This window comes from Sorex fumeus, unplaced genomic scaffold (assembly GCF_029834395.1).
Source record: "Sorex fumeus unplaced genomic scaffold, SorFum_2.1 ptg000019l, whole genome shotgun sequence".
Lineage (NCBI taxonomy): Eukaryota > Metazoa > Chordata > Mammalia > Eulipotyphla > Soricidae > Sorex > Sorex fumeus.
In genome coordinates this window covers 36,012,624-36,029,648 of record NW_026606076.1, presented here as the reverse complement: position 1 = coordinate 36,029,648, position 17,025 = coordinate 36,012,624, and positions in this window count along the sequence as shown.

Genomic DNA, 17,025 nt, shown 5'->3' with positions numbered 1-17,025 from the left:
GATCAGTATTGGCCACATCCCTTTATTTATTTAAATGAATTAAGTGTTTAGTCTGGAGGAGTACAACTGCAAGAGTCAGTTACTTCTCTTGCCTCTGCATTCAGGGATCACTCCTGGCTGGGTTCAGGGAACCATATTGCGAACCCAGGATTCAAACTTGGTTTGGCCGAGTGGAAGACAGGCACCTCACCTGCTATACGATCTCTCCATTTCCTTTATAATCTTTTTTATTGTAGTGTTTTGGGCCACAGCACCACTCAGTGCTCAGGGCGTACTCTTGGTTCTGAGCTCAGGCATCATTTTTAACAGTGCTGGGGTGGGTGAGCGTATGCACGGTTGCATAATGACTCTGGTTTAGCTGCTTGAAATAAAAGCACCCTATCAACTTACTATCTTTGCCTACCCAGTATGATTATATTTCCTCAGAAAAAAGAATTTCTGCCTTACCTGTCAAGATTCCAAGCATCCCTCACTCTCCGTCTCTCCCAGACCAGTGAGTACTTGCAGAAAGGGGTTTTCCAGGGACCAGCTGCAATAGGTTTTAAATGTCTCACTCTTAGGGGCTGGTCAGTAGTATAGTCAGGAGGGTGTTTGTCTTTACTGTAGTGACCAAGGTTATTCCCGACTCGCCAGAGGGTCCCCTGAGCATCACTATGTATGGCCGCAACCCTCCCACTACAGAATTTGACTTGACACACGAGCATTCTTTGAACTTCTTTTTGGGTGTTGGGGTATTTCACCTGTCTTCCCCCCCCCCGTTTGCTACAAACTTGGAGATAATCAGAGACTCAACCCCTTGATGTCTGTGTGTCTGAGATGCAGGGGGTGCCATGCCATGTCCCCCAAAGGTAAAGCAGGTCCTTTGCCCGCCGAGCTCCTCTCCCTGGGTCTATCTCACTAGTTGGGGAGCAGATGAGGTGAGATTTTGGACAATACTTGGCAGTGCTTGAGGTCTGTGCACTGCTAGGGGACTAGTGGATAAGGGGTACCAGGGAAGGACCTCTGGGCTTTCAGTTGGCCAGCATCATCTTCTTTCTGGTGTGTTTCTTCCTGCCCCTCTGTTCATACCTTAATTAGAAGTTCTTAGATATGAACATTCTTGAGTCCTTTGAACAAGAGGCTGTTAGGAGGAAAGGAAGGAGTTGGAGGCTCTGAGCGAAATTATAGACTTTAAAATTTCATTTGGGATAAATGCAATTTTTCTTTTTTTTTTCTGGTTTTTTGGTCACACTGGCGATACTCGGGTTGTTATTCCTGGCTCTGCTCTCAGCCTCTACAGTCAGGAATCACTCCTGGCGGTGCGTGGGAAACCATATGGGATGCCAGGGACCAAACACAGGTCAGCCATGTGCAAATCAAATGCCCTGCCCGCTGTACTGTCACTCCAGCCCCACGTGTAATTTTTCATCCCCTTTTTCTTTTATAAAATCATGTAACCATAGGAGTAAAATTATACAGTCTGAAAACCCTGGGGCTGGAGAAATAGCACAGTGTATAGGGTGTTTGCATTGCACGCAGCCAAACCGGGTTCGATTTCCAGCATCTCATATGGTCCCCTAAGTACCACCAGGGGTAATTCCTGAGTGCAGAGCCAGTTGTAATTTGTGCGCATAGCCAGGAGTGACCCAAAAAGCAAAAAACAAAATAAAAAAAAATATATAGTCTGAAAACCTGGCCTGTAAGCTCTGAGCACTTCTGGGTGTGGTCACAAAACAAAACAAAAAACCCAAAGGACTGACCCTTGCAAATATATTACTAGATTTCACACCTCTGCTGTTGGCAGATAAATTCCTCATTGTCTTTATTTGGGCAGGAGGGGGATTGGCTGTGCGGGCTTTTGCCAAACCCAGCAGTGCTCTGGGATCACTCCTTGGTGATTCAGGATGTGAAGTTGAGTCTGCCGCCTGCATGACAAGTGCCCTGCCATTCACTGTGTGCTCTTTCTGGCCCCTGCACACGTTTAAAATTGCAGTTTGTACTTCTGGTTCAGGTTTGCACCGGGAGGCCCCAGGTGCCAGCAGCACTGCCTGGACCTCTACCAGCTGGGCCTCATCCCTTGGTTCCTGTCTGTATCCTTCTCATAAGGTTCACAGTACTTATAGAGACTTTGAATTCCTGGGGTCAGTGATAGGCCAGGAGTGCAGGCCCTGGCCTTGCAAGCAGCCTGTCACACGGAACAATCTCCTGCACAACGCAGGATTCTTCAAGCACCACCTGGGTGAGACCAAAAGTCTGCCACCTGTGGCTCCAAAACCCAAGTCTGACCTGCATTCTCCAAAACTGGCTGGTGGATGTTGACTCATAAACAAAAACTTTGTTTTTCTGGTCATACCCTGTGGTTGCTGCTTTTGGTACCGAGTATGGTGCCAGGGACTAAACCCAGGTCAGCTGTGTAAAAGGCCCATACCCTACCAGAATGTAGTTCTGGCACCTAAATTTATTTTTGGTTGGCCACACCCTGTGGAGTTTACCCCTGGCTCTGTTGTCATTGATCGCTCTAGGTTTGGGGATCCTGTCGGGTGATGGGTATTGAACCCTCATCAGCTGTGTACCAGACTGCAGGGGGCCCCGCCAGACCACTCTCCGGCCCACGGAGGTGGCCCTAGGATCCGTAGGTGCAGGGAAGGATCGACGGAATGAACACAAGACACAAGAGACAGAATGCAGCTCAGAATCAGAAAGAAAAAGGGACAGACTTTATTGAGGGCGATGGGGATATATATTAGTGAGGCAGCTACACAAAGGGTCGTGCCCAAATATGGTTAGGAAAGTTACAGAGTCCATAAGTTTGACCTACCATACATTACAAAGCTTATACTAAGTTAATCATTGTCAGTTACAGCCATGACAATTGTTTCCTCAGGATAACCATAAAAAGCACAGGCTTTACCTGCCGAGGTTCACGTAGGTCAGGATAGCCCTACCTAGCACAGGCTTTACCTGCTGAGGGTCACGTAGGTCAAGATAGCCATACCTAGCACAAGCACGTAGGTCCTTGGTCAGTTAAAGGGCCAGCTCCCCACACCAGACAAGCGCCTTGTGATCTATGCTATCTCTGTAGCCATCATAAAAATGCTTTTATGCTGGGTAAAGTCCAGAAAATTGTGTTCTTTATTCCGATTAATTACACAATACAATTTTTACTTGTGTGTTTTTGTTTTGGGGTCACAGCCAGGAGTACTCTGGGTACTGAGTAACCTGACTCTGCACTCAGGAGTCCCTCCAGTTGGGCTTCGGGGATCCTATGGGATGTGGGGGATTAAACCAGAGTCAGGTGTGTTCCAGGCAAGTGCCCTCCCCAATATGCTGTTACTCTGGCCTGGGGCCTAGTTCTTCTGTGTTGCACTATATGTTTAGATATCATAACATTTTCAGTTCAAGTGGAACTATGACCCGTGAGATAGGAGAGCATGTCAGCTGCTTGCCCTGCCCTACCTGAGAGCAATTTCAGACTCCAAAGCAGAAACTTCTGGTCTGGACTCTGGGGTTTGTGCACCTCTCTCATGCTCACAGATCTTTGCATGGAGCTTCCTGCTGATTCTCGGGAATTCTAGGTAGGAAAAGATGATGTTGCACCGTCTGAGACACCGTCGACATGGAGGAGGAAAGTGACAAATGATATGAGGCAGTTACAGGAGTGCCTAGGCCCTCAGGGCTGACTGTCAGGAGTTGTTTCAGGAGGGAGCACTGGCTCTACTGTTTTTGAGGCTGCTTTTGTCCTTGTTTATTTGTTTTGTTGTATTTGGGTTTGGATTATACTCCACTGAGGAGTACTCCCATCTCAGTGCTCAAAATTCACCCCTGCCAGGTCTCGTACTCTGTGTGGTGCCACAGATCCAAGTCTGAATTATTTGGCTTTGTTCTTTTTGGGAAGGTTGGAGACCACACCTAGTGATTCTTTGGGTTTCTTCTTGCTCTGCGCTCCAGCATTGCCCTGGAAGTGCTTGGGGGACCATATGGGATGCCAGGGTCACCAGCCCTATCCGCTCTTCTTTCAGATTTATTTTTGTGCCATATTGGAGGTGCTCAGGGCTTCCTCTTGCTCTCTGCTCTGGATTCGTCCCTAACGGGCATCGGAGCCCTCAGGCTACATGGCCCCATATGTGCCCTGTCAGCTACAGTGACTCGGGACCCAGGACCTGCGTTTCCTCTGTTTTGTGCTTCCTGCTCTGGAGAGCCTCACCTGCTCAGTCACACATCCTCACGTTCACTCACTGCTTTGTGTGCAGTCTGGGTATGCGCCAGTACTAGGGAGATGGAGCAGAGGATCTTTGGGTCTGGCAGAAGTGTTGGGAGTCAGGTCACTTTTACCTGCTTTGAGAGGAATTTGGGGCAGCCCTGAACTTGAGTTCAGAGTCCTCTAGGCAAAAATGTCCACACACAACTTTGAGTTGCTTGGTGGGCATTGAGTGTCCCCTTCTCATCCCTAGTGATTATGGGCCCTGGGGGTCGGGTTTTTTGTGTTCAGTGTTTTGGTCCAAGCCCATCATTGTGTTTTTTTTTTTAATTTTACAGTATTTTTATAAAGTAGTTCACAATATTTGATTTCATTTAACATTCGAGCCCCAATCCCACCACCATTACACCTTCCCACCACGATATTCTGGATGTTTCCATCCTGTACCCCAACGCCTGCTCCAAAGCAGAACCGAAATAATTTATTTTGTGTTTTTTCTTTTGAATAAACCACTGAAAATGCACGAAAAAACTTTGGTTTGAGGAGTGTGTAAAGATTGTTGTACTTCACCCAGAGGCAATTAAGCCTTTTTATAAGCGATTACTATAATGCTTGAGTCTTGTTTGCTTATCTCTCTCTCTCTCTCTCTCTATATATATATATATATATATATATACATATATATATATATCTGTAGAAATACATTTCCCTCTAAGATTGGTTGCTTTTTACTTTAAACCCACTTCAAATGTGATACACTACTCTTGGAGTATGAGTGGTGTGAGCTATGAGGTGTCGTGTTCGATGCTGCATGATCCAGGGATAGGTTTACTCTTGGGAGGTCTTCATTTCTCAGACCTTACTAGGCATAAGAGAAAGAATATTGTAGAGAAACTGGTGTTCTCTGGCCGTACTACTGGCTCTGAGTTCAGGCATCCATATCTGGGGGACTCTCGATCATTATGGGGTACTGTGTTTAGTATCCAGGTTGGCCGTGTGTGACTAGCTCCTTATCACCTGTATCATCTCTGTTATTGTTATGCTTGTGTATGCATAAAGGATAAATATATTCCAAAGTGTCATCTTAGGAAAATGGTCCTGGCAAGGTTTCTTAATGGGGTGGAATGGGGGATAATTAATTTTTATTTAATTTTTTTGTCTATTTGGAACCTAACTAATAATGCTCAGGGGTTGCTCCTAGCTCTGCACCCAGGTATTATTTCTGTTGGTGCTCCAGGAGACTGTAGGATCCTGGGGATTGAATCCAGGTTGGTTGTGTGCAAGCAACACCCTTCCCCGATGTACAATTTCTCTGGTGTCAATTGGAGACATTTTTGATGAACTTTACTGTGTATAGAATACCATTTGAAAGGATGGAAGTGGATCTATGTTGAAATCTTTTACAAGTGGGAATATGGGTCAGCTCTCAAGCTCCCCACATACCGGCAAGGCCATTCCATTTACCTGTGATTACTCAAAAGATTGGTCACATTCCTGGATCCCACCCATGTCACTTCACTAATCTTAGAAGAAAAAAAAAGGAAACATTTATGTTTGGATGGAGCAAAATTTCATCCATCCATTGGATGGTGCTCAGGGGACCATTTGGGATTCTGTACATTGAAACCAGATTGACTACGTGCAAGGGAAGCACCCAACCCACTAGCCCACTCTCAGTTTTAAATTGTGTTTCTGAAAGTGTCTCCTGGGGTTTTCCTTGTAGGTGAGAGTCCACGGTTTGTGTGTTGTCAAGGGGTAGAACGTTGGCCTGACTGTGCCCTCTGATATTCTTACCAGCGTTTGCTCCTGTTCCAGTGTCTCCAGCTCTCTGGGTTTCTACTAGGTCAGTTCGTGTCTGAATCCCCAAGGCTGGCTTCAGAGTCATTGCTTTCAGCCCCATCTTGATTAATTACTTCCCCAAGATACTCATTGTCTCATACCCCACCAGCTACCTACCTGAAGAGTTTGATTTCTTTTGACATGACATTTCTTGACATTTCTTTTCTCATGGCATAGAGCAATAATTGGAATCCTTCTCTGGTGTTCTACGTGGAAGCAGCCAGCCCTGGTGGAATGTCTTTCTGCACACTGTGATAAGGCTTAAGTGAGCAGTTTTGCCTTCAGCCCCATGGGGATGCTCAGACAGGTCCATTGTCTTCTGAGGGTGATGAAAATGGCTAGAGTATGCTCACTCTGACAAAACTTCACCCTGGGAAAAGATCCTTGGATGTTCAGCTCAGTCAACGGACACAACCCCTTCATAGTGGGGCAACCCCTGGTCTGTGGGAGAGGAACACTGTTTATAGTGTGTCTCTTACACTGACAGGCCCACAGGCAGTCACTGTGAATGAACCTGTCCACGTGTAAGGAATGTCGGGGAGCCTTCACATGTTCTCAGCACCATCACATTCCCTTAGAAACCCACAGTACTCAGAATTCCCAGGAATGTCAGCACCGAGGACAAACTCTTGAGTCCAGCATCACCCCGGCGGGACTGTGTGCATGTTCACACAGGAGAGAAACCGCTTAAGTGTAAGGACTGTGGGAAGGCCTTTGATGGATCCTCATGCCTTATTCACAGGAGATTTCATACTGGGGAGTCCATATACATGTAAGGAATGTGTTGAGGCCTTTATCTGAATCATACACCTTAGTATGCACAGGAAAAGTCACACTGGAGAGAAACCATATGCTTTTATGGAGTGGGAAGTCTTTGCTTGTTCCACAAGCCTGAGTGCACAGAAAACTAACACTGGAGAGATAACTTCTATGTGTGGGCAATGTGGGAAGGCCTTTGCTTATCCCTTAAGTCTTAATTTTCACAAAATCCGTATCGTAGAAAACCCTTATATATGTGACTTAGGTGGGAAGACCTTTTATTTCTTCTCAGGTTCTTTCTGAGCATAGAAAAATTTATACAGGAATGAAATTCATGCCACGACTGTTGGAAGGTCATAATAGCTTGGTCATAATTACTTGACTTCAGTCGCTGTAGTTCCTAACGTCCCAAGAGGGGGTCCTGTCCTGGGACTGGGATGGACCCGGAGTAAGTGGTAAAACACCCTGGCATCCAAATGGGACGTTCTACAAAGCAGAAGTACATGGTCTTGATGCAAACTGTTACAGCTTAAGAGACAGGACCACCATGGAGAAGGGCAAGCTTAACTGACCTGAGGATTTAGTCTGGGATTTATGGTAAAAGCCTTACTTGCTCTCAGAGCCCAGAGAATTAAGTGTTGGGATCTTTGTCTCTTACTGTGTTTATCCAAACAACTGCAAGTGTTGATAATGTTTACAACTAGAGGGAAAGGTAAAAGCAATGTAGATGTCCCTGGGAGACAGAGTGTCTCCTTGGGTGAATCTCCCCAAGAGAATTTCCTCTGCCAAATGTTTATCTGTGTAAATGATCAATCACACCTTTGTCCTTATCTCAATCCCCCTCTTCAGATGTTCTATAAGTATGGTAGCTGCTCTGCATTAAATGGGCCATTTTCACCATCAGTCTGTGGTTTCCCATCTCTCTGTCTTTCTCTCTGTTGAGAAAGCCTGGGGAAGTGAGGAGGCGGCTCTGGACCACCAATGCTTCACAGCACCCCCGCATTTTACTTGGTGAACTCACAGTGATCAGTTGCTCTTTTTCCGTTCTCCTGCCTATCTATACCAGTCTCCCACTGCCCCTCATTTCCTCTCTTTGCCCTTCTCCCACAGCCTTTATTTCTCCAGCCCATTCCCCAGGAGTGGGGGTAGCAAATACACAGAGGTGTGGTTGTACAATCAATGGATGTAAACCCTTCCCTCAGGGGAAACTTGTTTTTGGACAAAAATCTCACCCTGCAAGGAGATCAGCTTAAGGGTGGAATTGCATCTAAGGATGTATTTTCCTTTGCTTAGTTCATATTCATCTAAACAATCTTGAGGACTTACTCTTTCTGTTCATTTTGAATGGACACAGTAAGAGATCTATTAAGCTTATAGGGTGGCTCTGTTAGGGATATTTCCTATAGATCCCAGACTACACTCCTCAGGACAGGTTAGTCCTTCCTAATCCCAGCAGGATCCTTATCCAGTTGCTTATATTTGGGTCATTTCGTAATTGTTATGGTGCTTACCTGTCCCTTTTCAATGCCAGGTAGCTCACAGCTCTCCTGGGTCCATCCAGTCTCTTGCTTTTGGGGTGCTCAAAACAATGGGCAGCTGAGGCTTAAGTCTCATAAATATGACAATGCCCAGGAGTGTATAGTATCTGAAGTCAATTAACTCTAAATTTACAAAAGCATAACATTGTCTTCCTTTGCTATACAAAGCTGAGGGCTGGGGGCATGGCCCTCCCAATCCTCCCAGCACAATCTTCCCAACATAGGACTTCACTGGTCCTTGTCCAGGAGCAAAGTGGTTACTTGTCTAAAGTAAACTGCAGAGGACATGAAGGAAAAAGAAAGTCAAAATTTCACTTATAAAATCCAGAGATCTCTGAAGAACCTGACTTTACAATTCACAGGTTCTGGTGAGGGGAAATGGGTGATTAGCGCATAGGGGAAGCAGAGCACCTGGAAGTTAAAGATGAATACTAAGGAAATGGAAGTAATTCAGGAGCATTGGGAAGGGTGTTACTCAGTAAGCCTAAGCAACTTGCAGCAGAGGAGAAATGATGAAGCAGTGTTAATCCTAAATTGTTCAGAACTATAATCCAACAAGGGTAAGGGCTGTGGTGTTTGTTTGTTTTAAGCCAGATAGTTTTGGTTTTTCAGGGGTAAGGACATTTGCTCAGGGATCATCCTGGGTGTGCTAGGAGCACATTTTCTTAGGGTCAGAGCCATAGTACAGCGAGTAAGCACTTAAACATCCATGTGATCAACCCAAGTTCCATCCCTGCATCCCATATGGTCCCTACCAGAGTTATCCCTGAGTGCCAAGCTAGGAGTAAGCCCTGAATCTGCCGTTTGTTACCCCAAAATAAAAATCACAGAAAGACACATGTATACACACACACACACATATGTGCACACAAGAAAGATGCAAAAGCAGGAAAGAACAATAGGGATTCAGGAGAAACTGAGTTTCTGTAGCAGGGAAAGATCAAGAATGGGGGATTTTAAGGACCAGCTACTTGACACTTTGAATGTTTCACTCTAGAATTTGTCTTTGCATGTCATTTTCCCCCTTTGGTAGAATTTGCCTTTTTTGTTATATTTTTCACCACACCTGAGAGTACTCAGGGTTTACTCTTGGCCCTGAGTTTAGGGATCACTTGGCAAGAGTCAGGGTAACATTGGGTGTCTAGATATCGTTGGTTCAATGTTTGGTGATGATTACAGGAACAGGGGGCTTCTCCTTACCCCCAGACCCCCATTATGTGACCGCCCACTTGAGCAGCTCCCTCTCCACTCCTTTATCCGAGTCCATCCTCCTCGCAGCACAGATTCAGCTGGGTGGCAAAAAGGTTCTCATGGCCGTTTTGGGGAGCAATAGCAGGGCTGGAGTGATAGCACAGCAGTAGGGCATTTGCCTTGCACCCAGCCAACATAGCCAACCCGAGTTCGATTCCTCTGCCCCTCTCGGATTGCCCAGCAATATACCGAGAGTATCTGCCTGCACGGTAGATCCTGGCAAGCCACCCGTGATGTATTCGATATGCCAAACACAGTAACAACAAAAATCTCCAATGGAGATGTTACTAGGCCCGCTCGAGCAAATCGATGAACAACGGGAGGGCCTTTACCTTTACCTTACTTTATGGAAACAAGTGATGTCATAAAACTGGTATTCCTGATTCATTTTCCATCCCTGACACAAACCCTGGGTGGGATCAGGGCGCTGTTCCTCACTTGACAAAGGACAAGTAAATTTGCACCGTGTCATGGAAGGGGGACCCTGAAGGCGAATTTTGTACTAGGACACGAGCAGCCTGCCCATGTCCACAGCTCACAGATTTTAAGGAGAGCCTTTTAAGGAGGGCACGACTGTCACGGTGCACCACTGTCATTATTTGCTCTTATTCTGGCTTGGCCCAGAGGCCCTGATTTGCGGGAATTATGGCAGAAATCAACCACAGTGCTGCATTGAATCCTTATGAAAGTGGATACGTTCATTCTTCAGAACTTCCTGTGTTATGTTTGGGGGAGCTGTGCCCCACCAGGCTTAGCCTTTACTGCTAGCTCTGAGCTCAGGGATCCATACCTGGGCAGGCACAGGTATCCTTACGGGGGTTCGGAATCCTGGTCAGCCATGTGCAAGCAAGTAGTTTATCTGCTGTATCATTTCTACATACCTTGTATCCATATTTTTGTTAAATATACATATGCACTAAACATTAATATTCACAAAAAGTGAGTGACCCTGGCCAGGCTCTTTATAGGGAGAATTGGAGAATGTTTAAATGGGCTTTATTTGGTTCTCCCTTCTCTATCTGAGCTACCTTTACCCCTAGCATGTGTGGCTGGCCTCCAAGCCATGGAGTAAACCTCCTGTCCTTATCTCGGTTGTTCTTGGGTATTAGTCTCCTATTTTGTTACTTTCTGTTTCCCAGATGAATGCAATCTTCTATGTCTGTCCCTCTCTTTCTGACTCATTTTGCTTAGCATGATACTTTCCATGTAGTTCCATGTGTATGTAAATTTCATGACTTCATCCTTTCTAACAGCTACATAGTACTCAATTGTGTAGATGTACCAAAGTTTCTTTAACTAGTCATCTGTTCTCGGGCACTCAGGTTTTTTCCAGATTCTAGCTATTGTAATCAGTGCTTCAATGAACAAACAAGTGCAGATGTCACTTCGACTATACTTTTTTGCCTCTCTGGGATATTCCCAGGAGTGGTATTGCTGGATTCTAGTCTGAAAAGATTGTTGATACTATTTCTATCTTCCTGATTCTATTGAGGTATTTTTTGTGTCCTAGCACATGGTCTATTTTGGAAAATGTTCCGTGCGCACTGGAGAAGAATGTGTATTCTTTCTTTTTGGGTTGTATAGCCCTGTGTAGGTCTATAAACCATTTTTCTTCTATTTATTCATTCAGAGCCAATGTTTCCTTGCTGAGTTTTGTTTTTTGTTGATCTAACCAGAGGTGATAAGGCGATGTTGAAGACTCTAGCTAATATTGTGTTGCTAGCAATGCCCTCCTTAATATCTGTGAGCAGTTGTTTTAAATATTTAGTTGCTCCCTCATTACGTGTGTATACATTTAAGAGTGTGATTTCTTTCTGTTGTATGTATCCATTGATGAAGAGAAAATAGCCTTCGCTGTCCCTTCTAATCTTTTTCTTGATATGAGTTTCTTGTAGGCAGCAGAATGTTGGGTTCTGTCTACGAATCCATTTTGCCACTCTTTGTCTCTTAGTTGGTGAATTTAGAAGGTTGGCGTTGAGAGAGATTATTGTTATGGGGTTTTGTGTCATCTTTTTGTAGGGGTCTGTAGTGCTTGTAGGGTTTGTCTTGTCTTATGGTAGCACTTTTAGCCCTTCTTTTAGGTCTGGTGTTGAGTCTATGAAGTTCCTGAGCTGCTGTTTATCTAGAAAGTAGTGTACCGTTCCTTGAGTTTGCGTGACAGTTTAGTCGGATAGAGTATTTTTGGGGAAGCATTCGTTTCAGTGAGTTTTTAAACTATATCCCACATTTGCCTTCGGGCTTGGAGGGTTTCCCCTGATAGTTCTGCTGTGAAGTTAAGGGGTGCTCCTTTGTGTGTGATTTCCTTCTTTGACCATGCTGCTTGCGGGATTGTGTCTTTATCGGCAGCATCGATCATTCTAACTATGATATGTCTTGGAGTGTTTTTGTTATTGTCTCTTTTAGCTGGAACCCTTCAGGCTCCTTGAATCTGAATGGCTGCATTGTTGAGCTCTGGGAATTTTTCAGCAATGATTTGTTTAACCGTGACTTTTTTCACGGCGATTGTTTCCCTAAACTTCTGGTACTCCAATGATTCTAATGTAGTTCCTCTTGGAATCATCTCCTAAGACTCTGATATGCTCTAGAGATATTTTCAGGTCTCTTGCCATTGTTTTTGACAGTTAGCTTGGTGCAGCTGATCTTCCAGCTCACTGATTCTGTCTTCAGCTGTGGTGATTCTACTGTTGAGGGCACAGACTGATTTTTTTTTTATTTCATCTATGGAATCTTTCATTCATGACATTTCTGTGTGTAGCTTTCCAATTTCTGCTCTCATTTCTTCCTGGATTTTCTCGATTGTCCGATCCATTGTATCTTTCATGTCCTCCTTCAATTTACTGGATATCTGTCTGACTGTTTCATTGAGTTCATTGAACATCTTCATGACTTCATATTTGAATGCTTTGTCAGAGAGTTCCTTTAGGTGAGTAGCACCTACTGAGTCTTCTGGACTCTTTTCATCGTCCTCCCCACGTGGTGAGGATTTGCATTGTTTCTTCATGTTGGTGAGTGGGTATGGGAACTGTGATGTTTCACTAGATTTCTTGGTATGAGTAAACTACCCGCGACCGCGTTAGCGCTGGCCAGCCTACAATTAGGCCAGGTCCACTCCTACCAAAGCCACGCCCACTTCTGAAGAGGCCACACCCCCACGGGAATGTGGTGTGGGGGTGGGGTAAAGGCTGGGTGGAGAAGAAGACGGGCACAGCATTGGCGATGAAGAGGAAGAGGCAGAGGCTCAGAGCTGCTTTTGTTCTAGGGTCCTAGAGGACGCCTGGGGTGCTTGCAGCGAGAAAGCCAAATCCCACGTTCGAGTACTGGCGCAAAAACTGACCTGGGTCGGGAAGAAGACCGCCACAGCGTTGGGGACGAAAAGGAAGAGGCTTATTTAAATTTTTTAAAAATGAAAACTTGCCTTCCTTGTGGCAGATGAGGTTCAATCCTAGGCATTTCTGATGGTTCCCAGAACCTTGCAGGCCCACACCAAACCCCCTTAAAAATGAAAAATCCTCAGCAGTGGGGCTGGAGCGATAGCACAGCGGTTAGGGCATTTAACTTTCACCTGGCCGACCTGGGTTCAATTTTCAGCATCCCATATGGTTCCCTGAGCACCGCCAGAAGTAATTCCTGAGTGCAGAGCGAGGAGTAACCCCTGTACATCGATCGCTGTGTGTGACACAAAAAGCAAAAAAAAAAATTCTCAGCAGATTTGGTGTGTTTAGAATTTCCAGGGAAGGAGATTGGCTGCTGAGGCTCATTTTAAATAAACTTCTTCCCAACCCACCCTAAGTTCCTCTGACGGCAGGTACCTTCACCCCAAACTTCTGGAGATGTTGGAGTTGGATCTGGCCTCTGCCACCCTCCTTATGGAAAACAGAGGATTTGGGACTTTCCATTTGTATATGAACCACAAAGATCTCTTAGGGAAGGAGGAAGATACACTGTCTGAATTGTTGGGTGCTGAGGGATGGGGTGATGGGGCTGGAGACCTGTAAGAACTGGTTTGTTTGAAGAGATCGTGCTGTGGGAAGGCACAGTTGTCTTCTGTGCTCACTCTGGGTTCCGTCTCAGGCACCATATAGGGTCACCTGAGATTCCCTGAAAAATGTTGCGGCCATCCACAGCCCACACCCTAAAATAATTGAGCTAGAGTCAGTAGATTGGCCAGTCAGCTCTAGGGGCTATGGATATGGCTCCTCCATACACAAATAATTTTTTTCCTGCAGAAATTTTGAGGATCCTGGGGAGCTACAACGGGTCCTGAAGGCAGGTCAGGACCAGGGATGAAAATTTCTTAGAGAAAAGTCCCAGAGTAAGGACGGAGATGCCCCACAGCATCCTCTCGCGGTGCATTGGTGGAAGAGCCGTGGCCCGACTTTCCTACCTAAAGATTTCCAGCCCTTCGGTTTACTTCTGTGTTAACCTGCGGGTCATTTGGATCCAGCAGGCCGCCTCAGGATGTGCAGCGGTAGCCGAGCATCCAGGGCGCTTGCCTCGCATGGGGCGATCTGGGTGTCGGGATTGAACCCAGCAGCATGGCAAATGCTTTGCCTGCAGTAGTTTCTCCCTCTAAGCCCCCTTTGACAAACGGTTCCTGTCCCGGTCATCCCCACACCTTCACAGCTTTCCACGGAGGAAGGTGGTGGAAGCAAGACTCAGCTAAACATCCTCAAGTTTGGCGTGAAGGAATCCTCCGTGAAAGGCTTTTGTTTGTGTTTCGGGAACCACACTCTGTGATATTCGGGGTTCATCCCTGCCCCTGCATTGATGAATCACTCCTGAGGTGCTCAGGGATAACATATTGTGTTTAGGGATAGAACCCGGATCACATATACAAGGCAAGTGCCCTCCCGGTTTATCTCTTTGCTGGAAGGAGGATCCGTGAGGCCTGACAGAGGAGGAAGAATAAAGATGGAGTCAAGAAAGCAAATCACAGGGTAATTCCGTGATGGTCTGTCCAAGGTAGTGAAAGGCAGAGAGAACGTGGCACAGACAAATGGATCCAGGTGCCTGAGGCCCCAGGGGTCAGCAACAAATTTCACATGACCTCAGGGCACCCACACACTGCCCCGGGTACGAGCCATTGAGGGTCCCTGACACCCACCTGCACACACGGCTCTCCTCCCTGGCCTCTGGGGAGTCTGTCATGGAATGACCCTGTGATTTGCTTCTTGACTCTGTCGTTATTCTTCCTTAAAAAAAAAAAGACAACTAAAAATGAAATAGGGGCTAGAGAGATAGCACAGCGAGTAGGGCGTTTGCCTTGCTCGCGGCCGACCTGGATTCAATTCCCAGCATCTCATATGGTCTCCTGAGCACCGCCAGGAGTAACTCCTGCATTCAGAGCCAGGAGTAACCCCTGTGCATTGCCTGGTGTGATCCAAAAAGCAAACAAAGAAGCAAACAAAAAATAAAAATGAAATAACAAATGAATTAATTGATAAAGGCGAGAGAGCCAAAAGTGACCAAATATTGCGCTATGGGTGCGTAGGTTACATTCTGCTAAGATTGCATACTATTGAGCCCCAAACAAGTAAAGAATCATTCCCTGAAGCCCCCACTGGGCAGGAGGCTAGTACACCATGAGGACGTTTGCCTTGTATGCTGCTGACCAGGATTGAAGCCAGCATCCTATAGGATCCCCTGAATGCAAAGCCAGGAATTAGCCATTAACATTTTTTTTAAAAAGGAAAAGATGATGGGCTGGAGCAATAGCACAGATGGAAGGGCTCTTGCTTTACACGTGGCCGGCGCAGGTTCGATTCCCAGCATGCTATATGGTCCCCTGAGCACCACCAGTGGTAATTCCTGAGTGCAGAGCCAGGAGTAACACCTGTGCATCGCCATGTGTGACCCAAAAAGCGAAAAAGAAGAAGAGAACTTCTTTCTTCACTAATATTAGAGGGGAAAAAAGCCCTGAAACTCTTTGCTTTTGGAAGCAGTAAAAATCTCAATAAGCTAGTGGTCACTAGGATGCTATAAATCATTTAGTTTTTTGAAAAGACTAAGTAAGGCCTTTTGACCAGGAAAGTGTGCTAACTGTGAGCTCAGTGTACACCTCCATTCTAGGAGGGGTCCTTATGCTGGGTAGTTTTCTTGCAATAATATTTTTGATTTTGGAACCACGCCTGACACTTCCTAGTGTCTGGTGGTGCTCAGGCAACCATTTGGGATGCTAGGGATGGAACTCTAGTTGTCCGAGTTCGGTGCAAGTGCTAACCCACTGTACTCTCATCACTCCTGGTCCAAACTCATGGTTTGAAATGTATTTCTGAAGCCTCCCCATCGAACTTTCATTGCTGGTGACTTTCCATTGCTCGTGTGTTGTCAGGGGTAGAGCATTAACGCGTAGAGTGCTCTCAGATGTCCTTATCAGCCTTTGTTCCCTTTCCAGTTTCTGTCCAGCTCGCAGGTGGCTGCTCTCTGTCTCGGTTGTTCCAGTTCTTCTCCAGGGCTGGCTTCCCAGTCACTGCTTTCACCCCATCTTGATTTATTACTTCCCGGAGAAACTGATTGTCCTGTGTCCCACCTACTCCCTACCTGCCTGTTTTACCCAGATCAACCATCCTGCAGTTTTCCTAATGGCCTTGTGTATGAGATCATTGGTCCAACATTTGACTGACCAGTAAAGCATCAGGGGGCTTTGTCTTACCCAAGATCCCAATCTAGCAGCTGACTCTCCACTCACTTATTCAAATCCATCCCCCTCCTGCCCCCATTCACCTGGGTGGGGACAATGGTTCTCTGCACATCTGGAGTCTGGTCCTTTAAGGCTGCTTGTAGGACCGGAAGTGACATCATAGCGGGGGCCTTCCTGGTGCTTCTCTTCCTGGAAACCGGTTCAGAGAGTCCTTGGTCACGTGGGTGAAGGACAAACTGGGACCCCAGCGAGGAAGCGGGACTCTGAATCCCGGTTTTGTCCTGCTGCAGGACAGGGGTGGACTCCCTGAGTGCCCTGCGCCTCCCCTTCTCCACGCTGTGAGCTGCAGGACGGCGCCAACTCAAGGGGCCTCTCGCGCTTATTTTTCGTGTGTTCCCCGATATCCAGGCGGTTCCTGAAGTATGATGGGGTCTTTTGGGGGCGCGGAGTTTTGGGAGGTTCGTTGGGATTTGTAGTGGGATGTGGGGGTCGTGAATGTGAGTGTGTGGTCCTGGGGGGCCGCTGCGGCCATGGTCGACTTCGGCTCCACGTTGTGGCAGCCGCGGGTGGGTGTGGGGCTGAGCAGGGGAGCTGCGAGCCTTGGGGTGCAGAAGCTCTCGAGGGCGGGGCCTTAGCCTTCCTGACCCTCCCGGCTGACCCATGTTGGGACCTTGCACCAGTTTTGCTGCTGTAGAATCTCCAGATTCACTTTGAGGTGCAGAGCCAAAGCCCCCTCCCCCAAATCTTGAGACCCTGTTGCCCTCCAGCTCTTTCATTCGCTGCTGTCGTGGGTGAGACCGGGGCAGTGGATCTGTAGGTGG